This window comes from Erinaceus europaeus, chromosome 1 (assembly GCF_950295315.1).
Source record: "Erinaceus europaeus chromosome 1, mEriEur2.1, whole genome shotgun sequence".
NCBI classification, from domain to species: domain Eukaryota; kingdom Metazoa; phylum Chordata; class Mammalia; order Eulipotyphla; family Erinaceidae; genus Erinaceus; species Erinaceus europaeus.
In genome coordinates, this window is record NC_080162.1 from 30,435,425 (window position 1) to 30,454,690 (window position 19,266).

At 38.5% G+C, this 19,266-nt stretch overlaps 1 protein-coding gene and 1 non-coding gene across 7 annotated transcripts in view; both read right to left on the minus strand.

Moving 5' to 3' along the window:
• The window catches only part of KAT6B (lysine acetyltransferase 6B), a 222,243-nt gene that overhangs the window by 148,489 nt on the left and 54,488 nt on the right, over window positions 1-19,266 (minus strand). The window lies entirely within an intron of this gene.
• LOC132542665 (U6 spliceosomal RNA) lies at window positions 14,789-14,895 on the minus strand. The gene has a single exon (XR_009553633.1). It is a non-coding gene; the product is annotated as a U6 spliceosomal RNA (small nuclear RNA).

Sequence of the window (19,266 nt, forward strand, 5' to 3'; positions counted from 1 at the left end):
GTGACTGATGTTACAGGATGACAGGAAAGATTGCCACATTTCTCTATCACAAACTGACCGTCCACATTTCAGATCTTAAGGCCAGTTCAGTTCAACAAGGGACTGATCCAAAATCAGAATTAGAGGGAGTCAGGCTGTAGCACAGTGGGTTAAGCGCAGGTGGCACAAAGCGCAAGGACCAGTGTAAGGATCTTGGTTCGAGCCCTGGCTCCCCACCTGCAGGTGTCTGTCTTTCTTTCCCCCTGTCTTCCCCCTCCTCTCTCCATTTCTCTCTGTCCTATATATAACAACAATAATAACTACAACAACAATGAAAAACAACAAGGGCAACAAAAGGGAATAAATAAATTAAATAAAAATAAATAAATTTAAAAAACAAACAAACCAAAAAAAAAAATCAGAATCAGAAAAGAATGGAGAGGCTTCCTGCCAAAAAGAGCACTAAAAGAGAATACCAGCAAGCAGCTCACTAGAGGGCTGGGTGGGTTTAAAAAGAAAGGTTGTGTGAAATTGCCAGGTCAAGAGAAGCTGTTCCAAATGGTACTACAACAAAGGTTAACAAGAATCAGGGTGTTCCCTAGATTCCCATTTTCATTTCCTACTAATCTTATCCAGTAAATCTTTCAGGTTTAATTTAACTTCTTTATACAGAGCTCACTTCTCTACTTTTATTGAACAATAAATAAAAGGATCGCCCATCTATGATTTCCTTTGAAAGACAAGTAGTTGTCTGCCAGCACTGGAGGGCAGATAATAAAAAGTTTGTGCTACAAACGTGATTCTGAAATATAACCATTATATGCAAAAAAAAAAAAAAAAAAAAAAAAGCCATGTACTAGCCATACTGTTAACACAAGACTTAACTACGTATTATAAGCCTTAGAAAATAAACTTGAGGGAGTCGGGTGGTAGCACAGCGGGTTAAGCGCACGTGGTACAAAGCGCAAGGACCAGTGGAAGGATCCGGGTTTGAGCCCCTGATTCCCCACCTTGCAGGGGAGCCGCTTCACAAGCGGTGAAGCAGTTCTGCGGGTGTCTTTCTCTCCCCATCTTCCCCTCCTCTCTCCATTTCTCTCTGTCCTATCCAACAACAACGACATCAATAACAAATGCACTAATTTCACATCTATGCTCAAAATTACTTGTATATAGGCATTATTTTCTTCTAATATGAACCCATCCTTTTTAAACAACACCAGATTCTGGCCTGGCAGTGTCTGGAGGGAAATAAGATACATCCTCACAGGAGCCAAGTAGTGGTGCACCTGGTTAAGCACATACATTACAGTGTGCAAGGACTCGAGTTCAAAAGTTCCAGGTCCCCACCGGCAGGGGGAAACTTCAGGAGTGGTGCCTATTCAATCTCCTTCTCCCTTCTCAATTTCTCTGTTTCTATCCAGTGAAATAAATAAATAAATAAATAAATAAATAAATAAATAAATAAATAAATAAATAAATGGTGGTCCGGGAGGTGGTGCACTGATAAAGCTTTGGACTCTCAAGCCTGAGGTTCTGGGTTTGATCCCTGGCAGCACATGTACCATAATGATGTCTGGTTCTTTCTCTCTCCTCCTATCTTACTCATTAATAAATAAATAATTTAAAATAAATAAATTTTAAAAGAATATATTTTTTTAAAATGCATTCTCATGACCTACACTTCAGAGAGTTTCCACACAGCTACCGTGCATCCACCTCTAAGGAAGCTGTGTCAGTCAGTATCCTACCAGTTTCTGGGCATTGTTTCAGCCAGGACTAGTCAGTTCAATATCTTCATATCTGAGCTAGAAGCCTAACCCATCCCATGTGCCAATATGGCCCAAATAAAAAACCAGGCTGGTCAGGAGAGACAAGCCCATAGCTGAGTGCTTGAACACAGGTGTAATACTGCTTACACCCGGCCTCTCCTTCAGACACAGCTGTGTGGGGCTTGTGGAACCACATTTCTGACCTGGTAAAAACAAACATCAGGGCACTGGGTTGACTCTAATGGTTCAGTCCTGACTACTATAGCTGATATGTCCACACAGTCCATTTGACACAATCCTCAGGAAGGCAGAGAGAGAAGACTAGCTCTCTCTTCCCTCCACATCCATTCTACGAGATCAGATGATTAATTCCTCTATAATCTCATTTCTACTATTCACATGGTCTCCTCCTCTCACACCATAACCTATTTTCTGCCCATTTGATACTTATTCTTCAGACCACCAAGACTCACCCAACTGCCAGAAAGAGGGCCCAGGACAGTTAGGTTCCGAGTTCCCAGACTCTAAGCAGTAGTAAGAAGTTTCTGGTTGGAAAGGCATGGGGCACTAAGTCAAGAGTTTGGTGGGAACACATTAGCCTAAAAACAAAGAATGTGAAGGAGCAGTAAGGAAACTGCAGAGTAGGAGCAGATAGAGCTATTTTGCTATGACTTTTCTTTTACCATCTGCTTCCTAACTAACAACATAGCCAACTGAACTAAGGTAGAGTCTTGCCAGATTTGGGACACGGAGAAAACTGAAGTCTAAATGAGACTTTTAAGAAGTCTGATTTACAAATAAGCAGAGTGGTGAGAGGACCAGCATGCTGCCCCATCTCCAGCAATACAAAACGGGGGGGGGGGGGGGCTCCTTAACTGGAGGTGGCTCAGTGGGTGGAGCACCAGAGGGATGCTATGTTTCCACTCATGTGTTAATTGGTAAATAAAATTGCAGTCTGGGAGCAGGTACAGTGGCTACAGTATCAGACTTAAAGCAAGAAGTCCTGAGTCCTATCGCTGGCAGTACATGTACCAGAGTAATAATATTTTCTCCTCCTGTCTGTCATGCTAAGTAAATAATAAACAGTAAATGAAGAAAATTAAAGAAAAAAGAAAGAAGTTTGATTTACCTAACAACTATACTTCTGTTCAAGAGAAAATTTATTTATAATACATATTCCTCTTTGTTATGAAAAACTCAGTATTATAAATGTTCCCTCATCATCTGGGTAAGGGAAAGTCTATGTGTGGAGGGTTTATTTCTGTAAGTCTCTACCTACAGTTTTCCAGAGTCTTGGGTGCTCTGGTTCTCCCTCATTAATACATAAATAAGTGTTTATTTACTTTTGTTTGTTTAATTTTATTGCCACCAAGGTTATTGCTGGGGGTTGGTGCCAATACTACAAACCCACCACTCCCGGGGGCTTTCTCCCCCCCCTTTTACTTTTTTCTATTTTATTTGACAGGACAGGGAGAAGTTGAGGGGAGGGGAAGATAGAGGAGAAAGATACCTGCAGACCAGCTTCACACTCATGAAGTATTCCCCCTGCAATTGGAGACTGGAAACTCTAATCCCAGTTCTTACGAATGGTAATGTGTGCGTTCAACTGGGTACACCGTCTGACCCCTAAAATTCTTGAAGGGACCATCAAAATTCCATTAACCTCTAGTCTCCACATTGAGTACAAATCTTTTGCTTTGTTGTTGTTTTGTTTTGTCTTCTTTACCAGAGCACTGGTCAGCTCTGGCTTGTGGGGGGGGGGGGGGATTGAACCTGGGACACTGGAGCCTCAGGCATGAGAATCTCTTTGTCTAACCATTATGCTATCTATCCCTGCTCAGTATAAATCTTAATACAAAAGAAATGTCTTCTTCTAAGCATTTATTCACTTAATCATGATAGGATATTTTGTGATGGAAACACACCTTCTCAAATTAGCTAATTATCAATGCATTTAAGTCTGAAAGGCTCTGTCTGATAAAGAAGTCTCTAATGGCAATACTATCCATATCAACTTCAAATTTAATCAGCCTTATGGTCGGAGAGGTGGCGTAGTGGATCAAGCACTGGACTCTCAGGCATATGGGGGGGGAGGGGGTCCTTGGTTCAATCCCCAGCAGCACCTGTACCAGAGTGATGTCTGGTTCTTTCCCTTTCTCCTATATTTCCCATTAGTAAATAAAATCTTTAAAAAAAAAAAAAAAAAAAACCACAAGTTTAGCAGCCTCTCCTTCCCAAGCAAAGCCAAGGAATTGTGGGAGCCCAAGATGCCATCATATTAAGGTTTTCTTTCTTTTTTAAAGATTTTATTTATTTACTAATGAGAAAGAGAAAGAACCAAAAGTCATTGTGGTACTTCTGCCAGGGATTGAACTCAGGACCTCATGGTTGAGATTCTAATACTTTATCCACTGCACCACCTCCTGAACCACCTATGTTAAGATTTTCTACAATGGCCAGGAGATGACTCACTGTGTAGAATATATGACCTGCCACACAAGGTCCTGGGTTCAGTTCCTGGCACCACATACAAGTACAAATGTCAGAATAAAGCAAACACCATGGGTGTTGGAAACATGTCTCCTTCTCAACCTACCCCCCACCCTTCTCAGTATATCAAAAATTTAGGGGCCAGGTGGTAGTGCACGTGATTAAGCTTACACATTATAGTAAACAAGGACCCAGGTTCAAGTCTCTGGTCCCTACTTGCAGGGGGAGAGCTCCATGAGAATTGAAGCAGGGCTGCGGGTGTCTATCTCCTCCTCTCTCAATTTCTCTGTCTCTATCTAATAATAAATATTTTTAAAGTTTCAAAAATTTTTAAATACTAACGAGGTAGAGAACTAACTTGGTGGCAGAACACTTATGCAAGGTCCTCTGTTCATTTCCAGATGTGGAGAGGAGGTGGGAGCTGGGAGTAGTGTACTTTCTACATGATTTAAATCTGTCTTCCCAATGTAGTAAATGCTAATAATATATTTCTAAATTTTAAAGAATTTTTAAATATTTAATAAATCAGTCTCAGTACCCACATAGAAGTACACAATGTCCACATATGGGTACCATACTGGACAATGTAGATAAAAAACATTTCCGTCATTCCTGTGGTCAGCACTGCTTTAGATGCATTATACATTTTGAAAACCCAACGCATTCTTAGCTTGTGACCAATAAGTATCAAACCAGCAAAGTGCCATAATTAAATCGAAAACATGCTGCTCCTTTAATTAGAACAGAAGGAAAAACTCTCACTGATGAGTTGAGCTTTTATAATAATAGACTAATCTCATAACAATGAAAAATTTAACCACAGCATAAGTTTCATCTATCTCTGGCTGCCAAGAAGGCAATGCATACTTAAGTTACATTAATTATCTCTCTGGAAAGATAAAAAATTCTGGTTAATAGTGATTTAAGAAACTCCTTTTTAGAACACCCCTAGGCTGAGAAGGATGTACATCATCAAGAAAATTTTCAACCAGTTGAATATCCTGTATACAAGAGTGATATTCTGGTACTCTATCAATTATAAATAAAAAACAAGCATATATTTTTTTTAAATATGTAACAAAGGAGTCAGGCGGCAGTAGCACAGCAGGTTAAGGACAGGCGTAAGGGTCCTGGTTCTAGCCCCCAGGTCCCCACTTGCAAGGGAGTCGCTTCACAGGTGGTGAAGCAGATCTGTAGGTACCTATCTTTCTCTCCCCCTCTGCCTTCCCCTCCTCTCTCCATTTCTCTCTGTCCTAACAATGACAACATCAATAATAATAATAGTAACTACAACAACAATAAGAAACAAGGGCAACAAAAGGGAAAATAAATATTTTTTTAAAATTAAAAAAAAAAAACCCAGTTCAAGCCCCAGGCTCCCCACCTGTAGGGGAGTCACTTCACAGGTGGTGAAGTAGGTCTGTAGGTGTCATATTTTCCCATCTTCCCCCTCCTCTCTCCATTTCTCTATGTCCTATTTAACAATGATGACATCAATAACAATAATAATAACTAAAACAACAATAAAAAAACAAGGGCAGTAAAAGGAAAAATAAATAGATAAATAAATAAATATTTAAAAATATGTAATGTAAAGCCAGGAACACTATTGGAAATAACTGAGGGTGGCCAGGAAGTGACAAGTTGGTGCTGTCAATTTAAATTCTACCTTTTCCTTCCACATGATCTCACAGTCCAAAAATAGTGATCATTCTTTCAAAACTGACTTTGGTGTTCTTGAAGAGCTACTTATTATGAAACTAAATTTCTGTTTTTTTGTTTTGTTTTGTTTTTTACCAGAGCACTGCTAATATTGGGCTCAAACACTGAGCTTAACTTTAGTGGAAAAAAAAGTTTTTCATCAAGGCAAGTGAACAACAAGTAAGAAACATTTTACACGTCCACTATGTCAATCTTATTACCAAAGTTTTTAATCCTTTTATAAACTTTAAGGAAATCAAGGAAAAACAGTACAAGTCACACTTCTAATAGCATATAAATGACAAAAAATAACTATTGTATTTACTGTTGAATGTAAAACATTAATTCCCCAATAAAGAAATAAATTTTTTTTTAAAATGACAAAATGGGAGTCGGGCTGTAGCGCAGCGGGTTAAGCGCAGGTGGCGCAAAGCACAAGGACCAGCATAAGGATCCCGGTTCGAACCCCGGCTCCCCACCTGCAGGGGAGGTTCGCTTCACAGGCGGTGAAGCAGGTCTGCAGGTGTCTATCTTTCTCTCCCCCTGTCTTCCCCTCCTCTCTCCGTTTCTCTCTGTCCTATCCAACAATGACGACAACAACAATAATAACTACAACAATAAAACAACAAGGACAACAAAAGGGAATAAATAAATAAAATAAAATATTTTTAAAAAAAGACAAAAAACACATTACCACATGCACACTACCATTCATTGAAAACTTAATTTACCAACAACAGGTGAGTGGCTGAGCAAGTTGTGGTATATATACACAATGGAATACGACTCAGCTATTAAAAACGGTGACTTCACCATTTTCAGTGGATCTTGGATGGACCTTGAAAAACTCATGTTGTGGTCCGGGAGGTGGCGCAGTGGATAAGGTATTGGACTTTCAAGCATGAGGTCCTGAGTTCAATCCCTGGCAGCACATGTACCAGAGTGATATCTGGTTCTTTCTCTCTCTCCTATCATTTCTCATGAATCAATAAATAAAAAATTTAAAAATGTTTAAAAAGAAAAAAAGAAAAATTCATGTTAAGTGAAATAAGTCAGAAACAGAAGGATGAATATGAGATGATCTCACTCTCAGGTAGAAGTTGAAAAACAAAATCAGAAGAGAAAACACAAGTAGAACCAGAACTGGAAAAAGACTGTAAAAACTGTAAAAGACTCTGGGGTGAGGGTGGAGGGGAGAGAATACAGGTCCAAAAAGGATGACAGAGGTCCCCTAATGGGGGTTGTATTGTTATATGGAAAACTGGGAAATGTTATATATGTACAAACTATTGTATTTACTGTCAAATGTAAAACATTAATTCCCCAATAAAGAAATTAAATAAATAAAAATAATTTTTTTAAGTAAAAAAAAAAAAAAGAAAGAAAGAAAACTTCATTTAATTGTTATTAAAACCCATATAGGAGCCCTGGCGGTAATGCAGCAACTAGAGTCTCTGACCTACATAAGCATGAGACCCCAAGTTTGATCCCCAGCGCTACAAGTATCAGAGTGGCGCTCTAGTTCTCTCTCTCTCTCTCATTACTAACAAATAAATGAAAATTTAAAGTATATTTAAACATGTTACATACACTGATACAGAGTAAAGGAAGTAACATTGTGGTAACACACAGGACTTGCACAGAAAAGATCTCAGCTCGATTCCTAACACCATCAACAGCCAGAGTTGAGAGGTGCTCTAGTCAAAGGGAGAAAAAACAGATACAGATAACCATTTCAGAATAAAGTCTGTGGACCAAAAAAATTTATCAGCAACCCCTTGGCTGGCAGTGGCAATACCCAGTTGAGTGTGTTAATTACCATCAACCCACAAAAAGAGGTTCAAAGATTTAAAACATTAAAAACAAAACAAAAGTTTTAACTAGAATGAGTAATATCTACGAAAGTTAATTTAATATTAGGAAAGAAAGTAACTTTTTAAACAAAGATCATTTTTAAAAGCAGTCACTTACAAAATCTAGGCATGCTGGATACAGTGTCTCTATTGACATACCTTAAAAACCACAAATTACTATGAAATAGGTCTGGAAACATGTTAGCTTGTATTGAAAAAGTCTTCAACAAAGAAAGGTTTCTTTCTAAATTACATTAGCATGCGCAAGCTGGAACAACTTGTTAAGATATGCAGCTTTAGTCTCATATTCAGTAATACCTTCACTAATAAGAGACTGATACATCTGAGTATCACATGCCTTTTTTGACAAAACTTAATTATCAGAAGTTAGAATTGAGAGGCACAGAAATGAATTCCAAGGTATCTGAGAGTGGCTGAAGAATGAAATTATTATTAAATACTAACTGAAAGTCAAGAAAATATAAATATGCACAGAAAGTTTTAGGATGAGGTTAAGGGAAAAAAAGGCAGTGAGCCAGAGACTATTAACAGTAAGAGGAGAAATAAGAAGAATCTGTTCATACTATGGCAGGGGAAACTGCAGAGGAAATTAAGGGGCACAGCACCAGGCTCTAAAAGGGAGAATCTGCCCTAACAAACACATCTAACCTAGGTCTTTGCATGGCTAGGGTGTAGGGAGTGGAGTGACTCCTAGTTCTTTTTGACTCTATTCTTGACCCTACTCTTTCATCCATGCCACCCAACAAGGGTCTACACTAAGGCAACTTTCAAACTCAGCAGGAAGACTGGTTTGACAGGAGGGGTCTGGTGTTGAAATCCTACCCCCAACCATGCACTAGCTAGTGGTATACTTGCCACATAGGGTTTTTAACATGTAAATTTTGTCTAAGAAAGCATACAATTGTTTTCAATGAAATCAATCAACTAATCAAAAGTACCACTGCTTAACATCAGATGCATGAATGGACAAATAAAATATGGTTCATTCAATAGAATATCTATCAGAATTCTAAAGAAATGAAGTATTGGGAGTCCGGCGGTAGCACAGTGGGTTAAGCACAGGTGGCAGCAAAGCACAAGGACTGGCGGAAGGATACAGGTTCCAGCCCCCAGCTCCCCACCTGCGGGGGGTGGGGGGGGCACTTCAAGGGGTTCTCTTCACAGACGGTGAAGCAGGTCTGCAGGTGTCTCTCTCTCCCCCTCTGTCTTCCCCTCCTCTCTCCATTTCTCTCTGTCCTATCCAACAATGACATCAATAACAACAATAAAACAAGGGCAACAAAAGGAAATAAATATTAAAAAATGTTTTTTAAAAAATGAAATATTAATATATGCTGTAACTTAGAAGAACTTGAAAACACTGTTCCTGATGGCACCATGACATCACAGGCAACAGGTTGTACCAAACCAGATTAGCTATCTCCAAATGCTCAAGAAAAGTGTCTTTCTGTTCAGTCTCCACTGAAGCAATGTTTTTGAGTTGAAAATACCCCTAACATGTATCTGTGAAACTTCTTGAAAAAGAGTCAACAGGCCTCTTCAGACTGAAAGGGAAAACAACCTTTAAGTGCTGCGGGTTAAGTGCATGTGGCACAAAGCGCAAGGACCCGGTAAGGATCCCAGTTCTAGCCCTGGCTCCCCACCTGCAGGGGTGAGGGTGGGGTCGCTTCACAAGAGGTGAAGCAGGTCTACAGGTGTCTCTCTTTCTCTCTCCATCTCTTTCTTCCTCTCCTCTCTCCATTTCTCTTTGTCCTATCCAACAACAAAGACAATAACTACAACAACAACAAAAAAAAAAACAAGGGCAACAAAAGTGAAAATAAATAATAAATAAAAATTTAAAAAATAAATTACAAAAAAAAAAAAGGTAAACTAGGCTGGGGGGATGGAGGTGGCTCAGAGATAGAGTTCATGCCTAGTATGTGTGAAGCCCTATGACTAATCCGGTCTTTCTGTTTCATTTAAAAAGAAAATAAACTGTTGTCCGGGAGGTGCTGCAGTGATAAAGCTTTGGACTCTCAAGCATGAGGTCCCGAGTTCTATCCCCAGCAGCACAAGTGTCAGAGTGATATCTGGTTCTTTCTCTCTCCTTTCTCATAAATAAATAAAATCTTAAAAAAAAAAAGAAGAAAAGAAAATAAACTGTTCTCTTTTTTAAAAAGTATAAAGCTGATGTGTATAATTCATTACTAATACTTTTGGGGGATGAATGAAGCCTGGGTCAAACACAAGATAAGGGAGCTTACAGGGTATAAAACTAGATAGTTTTCTTTTTTTTTTTTTTTTAAGTTAATTTGTTTTCCAAGGTTAGGAAATCAAAGTGAATGGGAAACAACATCAAAATAGCAAAATTTTCAAAATGTCATGCAGTTTTCTTGGGGAAATTTCATTTTGAATGAATAAATGCATTTTTTAAATGATTGACACTAATCCTTAGACTTCACAGATGAAAAAACAAAGACTTAGAGAGGAAAAAGCCCCAGTTACAGCTTGAAGGTAACAGAGACAGTATTCAACTTAGCACCTGCCCAGGCTCTCTCTGCCTCTGCCCTAGATAGATGAACAATGGCGTAAGGGACCTTGAAAGATACATTTTGCCTAAAATAAGACAGGACAAGAGATTCTCTATATAGTGGCATATACAATTTCATCATGCTTCTTTAAAAACCGCTTAAGTCACTCACTTCTCAGGCTAATTCTTTAGTCTGTCTGTCTTCCCAAAGACCTGTCACTTATAATTCCTATCTTCTATCGCACACTATTAATCCCAGCACACTTCAGCATATCCTCTAAATCCATGACACTATTCAATATCTAAGGCCATCCAGCCCCTGCTCTCCCTCCCTTACCTTGATTAGCATACCACTCCCTGTTGCCAACCTCTCTATTCCTTAATTAACATTTTTAAGTTTCCATCTTTGAAGTACAGCAGCAGAACCTTCCAATACCTGCGTAACAGGATAAAGTCCAGATTTCCTCACTAGACAGCACTCAACTAACTGTCTTTGCAGTTTCATCTTCTATCACTTTTCCCCAACCCTGAGCTACACAAGTCATACATCCCTATAATCACTCCTAGACGCAGTTTTGCTTCGCCCTCTATCTTTTCCACTCCTGGGCTGTCTGGTGCACTCTAAAATTCAACCTACGTGTTCCTTCTGCTAACATTTTCCCAGCAAAATCAATTTCTCCTTTGTGCTCTCAAGAGAATCTATTCACCTAAACACAAACACTTAGCACACAACATTAGCATTAGCTGTACTAGTTACCAGTGCAACTTGACTACATTCTCCCTGGTTGACTACTATTTATAAGACTCAAAATATACTCAAGAAATGAATGAATATGAAATAGCTCATGAATCACTGACTAGGTGGGTGAAACCCAAGCTCTTGATAAAAACATCATAAAAGTTTTAGGTTACAGATCACAATTCACCACCAAAAGTGTAGTTCCCACTTTGACCACTCTCCTCATTCTCCCTTACCACCACTCCACCACCCCACCCCCACAGCTACCATTTTGTTCTTATAATCTTTTTTTTTTACATTTTATTTATTTATTATTGGATAGAGACAGAGAGAAACTGAAAGGGAAGATGGAGATAGAGAGGGAAAGAGACAGAGAGACACCTGCACCCCTGCTTCACCATTCGTGAAGCTCTCCCTCTGCAGGTGGGGACCAAGGACTTAAGCCTGCATCCTTGTGCACTTTAATGTATGTGCTTAACCAGGTGTGCCACTGCCTGGCTCATTGTTATAATTTAATAGTTTCTGTTTGAATTGTTCATTTGTTTTATGTATCTTTTAGTTATGCACAAGCTATTTTAGTGTGAAATATGTATTAAATTTTTTATTTTATAAATTGAGGATAAGAGCACTCATTTCAGAGTTGGTGAACATCACACATAAATTCTTAACTCTTATATTATTCTTCTCCCAGAAATCAATGTGTTTGGCTTAAGGTTGCCTTGAAATAAAGTCTACTTAAATTGACATTGTAAAGCAATAGTTACACACACACACACACACACACACACACACACACACACACACAAGCTGTGCCGTTGTATGTGGAGATACTAGTTTAAGAACTAGTAGCACACACCTAACCAAATCACAAAAAAAAAAAAAAGCTTTTTAATTTTATGTGTTGTCTATATATAGGCATTGCTCCTAAGAAATTGGAGCCTGGGAGTCCGGTCGTAGCGCAGCGGGTTAAGTGCACATGTCGCAAAGCGCAAGGACCTGCGTAAGGATTCTGTGGAGACCCCACTTGCAGAGGAGTCGCTTCACAGGTGGTGAAGCAGGTCTGCAGGTGTCTCTCTCTCCCCCTCCTCTCTCCATTTCTCTCTGTCCTAACAACACAACATCAATAACAACAATAACTACAACAACAATGAAAAACAAGGGGAAAATAAATAAATATAAAAAAGAGAAACTGGAGCCTATTTTTTTTTCCCACTGGGATAGTAAAAACATGGGAGAAAAAATTACATTTTCAGAAGTCTTCAAACAGTGGGCAATGTTGACATGAAGCTGTAAGTGCAAATATTTGTTCTCTTCTTTAGTTTGTAAATTTCAAGGTGATAAAATTCTGTATATAGAACCACTAATTACAATGGAATCTACTTGTCTTGCAGAATGCTGAGATTGTATGTTTATTCAATGGTGAAACTAAATGGTGTGCCCTAGAAAAGAACAAGAATCAGAATTTTGAATTTTATTGGTTTAACAATTTCCTCCTGGAAAGGAAATACTTCATTTCTCAATCTAAGAAACTTCTTCAGATGATTATTTGTGTAAAAATATAGCAGTCTAGTAAAAGTGTCTCCTCTGACCTTGAAAATCAGGAAGAATTATGGGTAATGTAAAAACAAATGAAGTATTTGAGAAAAAGGAAGGCTGCTTTCCATTATTTTGATTTGGGGGTCACTTGATAACACCATTTAATGATCTACTAACAAGGTCCCCTCACTGTTCAAGATTGCTTTGCTACTCAGGCGAATAAACAAAAGTGATTATCACATAACACATACAAATGAAGTCATTAGTATTACTATTTACTTCTATACTAATCTAGAATCTAGACCTTAACACTGAATTTATTATAAATACCACAGCAGCAAACAACTAATAGTTAATGAGTTATTATGTCAAGCACTATTCAAAGCATTCTGTGTCTACTGATTTAATTTACAAGCCAACTCTCTGGAATAAATTCCACTGCCCCCTCCCCAGTTATGTAAAATAATGGTGAAGGCAAAAAATGAAACTACATATATATGTAGTTTCATTTTTTGCCTTCACCATTATTTCTGGGGCTTGGTAACTGTATGAATTCAGTGTTCCTGGAAGACTTTTTACCTTACTCCTTTCTTTCTTTATTTTTGATAGAGGGTGAAAGACAGAATGAGAGAAAGAGAAAGATCTGTAGTACTGCTCCACTTCTCACGAAGCCCCTCCACCTGCAGGCATAGCTGCTAACTTACAGAATGAGTTACTTCACCTGTGAGCCTCACCTCACCTCATCTCTGAAATGAATCCCTGTATTAGATATTCAGACAGTGACAGACTTGAGTGAAGCATGATAGCAGAGAAGAAGATTCTATCAGAAATCACTCTGCAACCATCAGGGTGCTTCAAGGAGCACCATCTTCCCCCTTGGTCTCCACACTCAATCAATCATCAGCAAGCTCCTTTAGTTCTGCTTCCAAAACACATTTCAGATCTGTCTTCTTTTCTCCATCCAATTACACCCTAATTCATGCTTCTACAATACCATCTTTCTCCTCCTTTGCTACCTGTCTCTCCTCTAGATCCCTTAAGCTTCTCATACACTGGAGCCTCTGAGACCTTCAAAGTTTTATTTTGAAAATACTTCAAATCTACAGAAAAGTTGCAAGATTACAATAAACACCTGCATGGTCTTAATAATTTGGTAACTTTTCTTCCCTCCCCACCTCCTTTCAGAACCATTTTGAGAGTAAGTTACACAAAGATCATGATCCTTCAGCTCTCTAAAGAACAGTGAACATTCCCGTAACTACCATATAATAAGTCATCAATTCCACCCTCACACTCACTGCATCATTATTTACAATAGGCAAGATAAGGAAACAATGCTGGGGCTGGGTGGTAGCATATGTTATATAGTGCACAAAGACCTGGGCTCAAGTCCCTGGTCCCCATCTGCAGGAGGAAAGTTTTGCACGTGATGTAATAGGGTTACAGGTGTCTCTCTGTGTCTCTTCCTCTCTATCTCCCCCTTCCCTCTCGATTTCTGTCTCTATAAAAAAAAGAAAGAGAGACAGAGGGAGAGAGAGAGAAAGAAAGAAAGAAAGAAAGAAAGGAAGGAAGGAAGGAAGGAAGGAAGGAAGGAAGGTAATTTAAGGGGGGGGCAGGCAGTGGCGCACCTGGCTAAGTGCTCACACTATAGTGTCTTTCTCCATCTCTATCTCCCCTTCCAATATCTGTCTCTAGCCAATAAATAAATAAATAAATAAATAAATAAATAAATAAATAAAATATTAAAGAAAAAAGAGAGAGAAACAATGCCCGTGGATGTATAGAGAGAGGTGATATAAAAGCATACCAGGAGCTGGGGAGATAACATAATGGAACACACAAAAATACTTTCATGCCTGACACTCCAAAGATCCTAGCACCACCATAAGCCAGATCTCTGTAATGTTCTGGGGTAAGTAAATAGATAAATAAGTAAGTAATACACTAGAACACTACTCAGCCTTGAGGGTGCAAGTAAGGTAGGTCAGACAGAGAAAGATAAATACCATATGACGTCACTAAGTTTAAAAAAGAGACATCCAATTTGAGGTTGTTAGAGTTAGGGAGTGAAGTGATGCAGCAACTGAATGAAAGTGGTCCAAGGGCACAAACTTTCAATTATAAGACAAGAGTGTCATGTACAGCACGGTGAATACATTTTTTGTTTTGTTTTGTTTTTTGTTTTTTTAAAAATATGGAACGCTTCACGAATTTGCGTGTCATCCTTGCGCAGGGGCCATGCTAATCTTCTCTGTATCGTTCCAATTTTAGTATATGCGCTGCCGAAGCGAGCACTACAATATTATTTTATATAATTAAAGTTCACTAAGAGAATAAATCCTGAGTTTACATCACAAGGGCAGAATTTTTAAAAATATTCTCCATTTTTCAGATCTACTGAATTATCAGAAAAGTCATGATGTATTTTTGTTTTCTACACATATATAAAGTGACAGATGTTTACTAAGCAAACTGCAGTAATTATTTCATAATACACTTAAGATGAATATTATGCTAGGAACCTTAAACTTATACAGAGATGTATGTCAATTACATCTTAATAAAGCTGGAAGGGGGAGGAAGGGAATGTCTTCCTAACCACAATGGGTTCAAATTCTGTAACTGTGATCTCATCTAATATTCAGTCAATTTTTAAATTCTTCTACTTCTCCCAGTAATGTCCAATGACACTTTTTCCCCCAGGATCACACATTTTACCTCATTGTCTCACAGTGACTTTTTTTTTTATCTTACAGTGATTTTATTTTTTATAAAAGATTTATTTATTAATGATTAAAAAAATGAGAGGGAGAATGACAGAGATGGAGCTTCACTGTGGCATATGTGATGATGAGGGTCTAACTTAGAACCTCATGCTTCAGAATCCAATGTTCTGCTCGCTGCACCACCTCCCTGGCCCTTTCACAGTGACTTTAAAAATATAAATCAGATCATGCCATTCTTCCAACTTTAAACTCTCCACTGTCCCTCCCTGGATCTCTCTGCTATAAAATGCAAATTGCCTTCTTCTTACTTAAGCACAAGTTCGAAAACCTTCCCTCCATAAGCTTTTCACTTCTTTCCATAGCTGAGACCTTCTCATCCTTTCATCTCTTCTTAGGGACTTTCTAGAGCAAACATCTATAGCCACATTCTTTGGTTTTTCTCTCTCACTGTATTCTTGATTTCCCTCATGTCACTCAACAGTCTATAATTACTTCTTGGTTTATTTGCTTACCATCACCTCTCCTACTAGCACACAAACTCCATGAAAACAGAGTTGTCTCTGAAAACAGTTCCTGGCTCCAAGTTGGCACTCAATAAGTAAATGCTTTTGAATGCATAAATGCAGAATAAATAAATCAATTACTATTTAACAACTCATGTCAATAAATTACTCTGTGGGCCTCTACCCTGACAGACACAAGGCAGTAAGCACAGTCTTCTTCCACAGAAAAGTACAGTGTATGGTCACAGGAAGGGTAAAGTCAACATTAACATTCATTCTAAACCCCTGCTGTAAGATAAGCATTATGAAGGTTTCCAAGAAACACAACACGATGCTTTCCTGTGCCAGAACAAGGTGGTCTGAAGTGCTAGAAAGACACTACCCTCGACTTGAAAGGGGAAACCTACCTTATAAGGGAAGACCTGATACTGAAGTTAGCACATTTGACTCCCATCTCCATGCCTTGATTTCCTCATCTTTAATAAAGATAATGTCTACTTCAATGTCGGGGCGGGGGGGTGGGGGGGGAGTAGGGAGACAAGATCAGAACTTTAAACCTGAAAGGAAAATAGGCCCCTGAATAGAAAGAGGAAGATAATGATGGCACACAACTGAACAGCACTGTATTAGCCTTTAATAAATAAGGACCAAAATTAAATGCATCATGTGTGCTACAGATCAGCTACTCCAAAATCCCCTTCTCACACTGCTCACTCAGTCCTATTTTGACCCAGAACACAGAACAACTCAAAGTATACAAGAAGAGAAGAGGTAGTGCACTGGGTTAAGCGCACATGGCCCAAAGCCAAGCCAACAGGAAAAAGGATCCCGGTTCAAGCCCCCAGCTCCCCACCTGCAGGGAGGCCACTTCACAAGTGGTGAAGCAGGTTTGCAGATGTCTTTTTCTCTCCCCCTGTATCCTCCTCCTCTCTCAATTTCTCTCTGTCCTATCCAACAAAAACGACAGCAATAACAACAATGACGAACAACGGTAACAAAAGGGGGGAAACGCAGGCAGCAGTAATAACCCTGGAGGCAAAAAAATAAATAATAATAACAGTAATAGTAATAATAATGATGATGAAAGAAAGCTTTTTTAAAAATATGCAAGAAGATGTCAACAAAACCTAAAGGCAAAAGTCAGGTACATGAGCCCCATCCTTACAAGTCACTGAAGTAAAGTTACATGATCACTTTTAAAAATTCTACATAAAGGAATTGGGCGGTAGTGCAGCGGGTTAAGGGCAGGTGGTGCAAAGCGCAAGGACCAGAAGAAAGAAGGATCCCAGTTTGAGCCCCCGGATCCCTATCTATAGGAGAGTCGCTTCACAGGCAGTGGAGCAGGTCTCTAGATGTCTTATCTTTCTCTGCCCATCTCTGTCTTCCCCTCCTCTCTCCACTTCTCTCTGTCCTATCCAACAATAACGACATCAATAACAACAACAATAACTACAACAATAAAAAAATTCTAAGTAAAAAAATAAAACTTTGAAAGATTCTTGGGCAGGGGTAGATAGCATAATGGTTATGTTAACAAACTGTCATGCCTGAGGCCCCAAAGTCCCAGGTTCAATCCCCGGCACCAGCATATGCCAGAGCTAACCAGTGCTCTGGTTAAAAAAATAAATAACTTTTTAAAAAAATTCTGCATAAGTGAACCAGTTTCTAGGCTGGGGACCTTGGAGGGGACCTGTTTTGCAATACAAATAATCCAAATTTGAGCTCCAGTTACAACACAAGAAAACACCATGGCACTGGAGGAAGATTATAGAGTATCTTACTAAGATTTTATTAATACTAAACAAAACTGGTTTTCTCACACACCTGAAGTGTCTCGTGTATTTCAGACTTCTCTGATAATCACTATAAACCACAGGGTTCTTTATAACACACTCAACCTATTCTTTTAACCAAATTCTAGTTTCAGACATTAATAGATCATAATATATTTTATTATACAAATATGCACTTGGGTTTATTAGCTCACAACTGCTTTAGAGAGGGCAACAACAATTAAAATGATCTCTTTCAACAGAAAATTTCTGTTTAAGAAAGCAATATAAAGACAACAAAATTAGTAGCCCAGGAGGTAGCACAATGGATAAAGTGCTAGACTCAAATGTAAGATCCTGAGTTCAACCCCCAGTATCACATGTCATAGTGTTGCTATGGTTCTCTCTCTCTCCTCCTCTCCCTCACTTTCTCATAAATAAAACTAAAAAAAAAAAAAATGAAGTGAGTCAGATGGCAGGTGGCGCAAAGCACAAGGACCGGCATAAGGATCCGGTTGGAACCCCTGGCTCCCCACCTACAGGGAAGTCACTTCTCAGAGTGAAGAAGGTCTGCAGGTATCTGTCTTTCTCTCCCCCTCTCTGTCTTCCCCTCCTCTCTCCGTATCTCCCTGTCCTACCCAACAACAATGACATCAATAACAACAACAATAAAACAAGGGCAACAAAAGGGAATGTATTTTTTAAAATGAAATCAGTGCTTTTGAAACTAATATCTCATTGGGAGATTCACTAGTGACTGGTAGAAAAGAGATACCCATTGCCACTCATCCTACGGTGAGATTCAAAATAGTCCAGATGAGAAGTTACTCAGATCTACAATGGAAACCAATGTCTGAAATTCTGATAGTCTACCTACTCTTGGGACTCAATTTCACTATCATATTGAAAATCCCTAAGCAAGAAAACACAGGACACATAATTCCTAGTTATCCTAAATATTCTCCAAAAAAACCCTTCAAACTTGGTAAAAATTTGTCCAACTGTTTCTAGACAGTCTGTGTGTATTTGTGATAGAGAAACAAAAGGAAACAAGTTTTAGCTAATGTATAGCATAACTGCATGGGCTTATTCAACAGGTGAACAAAAAGAAAGGGTTTGATTGTGGAGCTTTCCTATTTAAAAGGAAAACTGAAATTTTAAAATAACCAAACAAATAAGCACATATATAATTATAGACTACTATAATAGCTAATGAGAAAAATGATGGGATGCTTTGTTGGAATTACTAACTTCATTTTTCAATTAAAAATTACATTCAACTCAATTACATTAAATTACTAACTAGACTGGAAAGTTCAAAGAGATTAGGAAAAATCTGTTCAAAGAGTAGGAGTTGCATGCATGAGGCCCCAGGTTCAATCTCTGGCACTGCATATGCTAGCTAGCACCAAGTAGTATTCTGGAGTCCCTCTCTTTCTCATTAAATACAAATAAACAGATTTTTTTCAAAAAAGGAAAAGATATGAAATGAAGGATATAAATAGTATGATTTTTTTTAAAAGTAGATTTAATAATTGTTATGAATATAGTATGTAATACATACACAGACAAATCTGAGGAAAAACAAAATAGTTGTACTGGAGTGATAACACTATGAACAGTGTTCATAATTCATGTTTCTTTTCTTTTTTTGTTATTGGATAG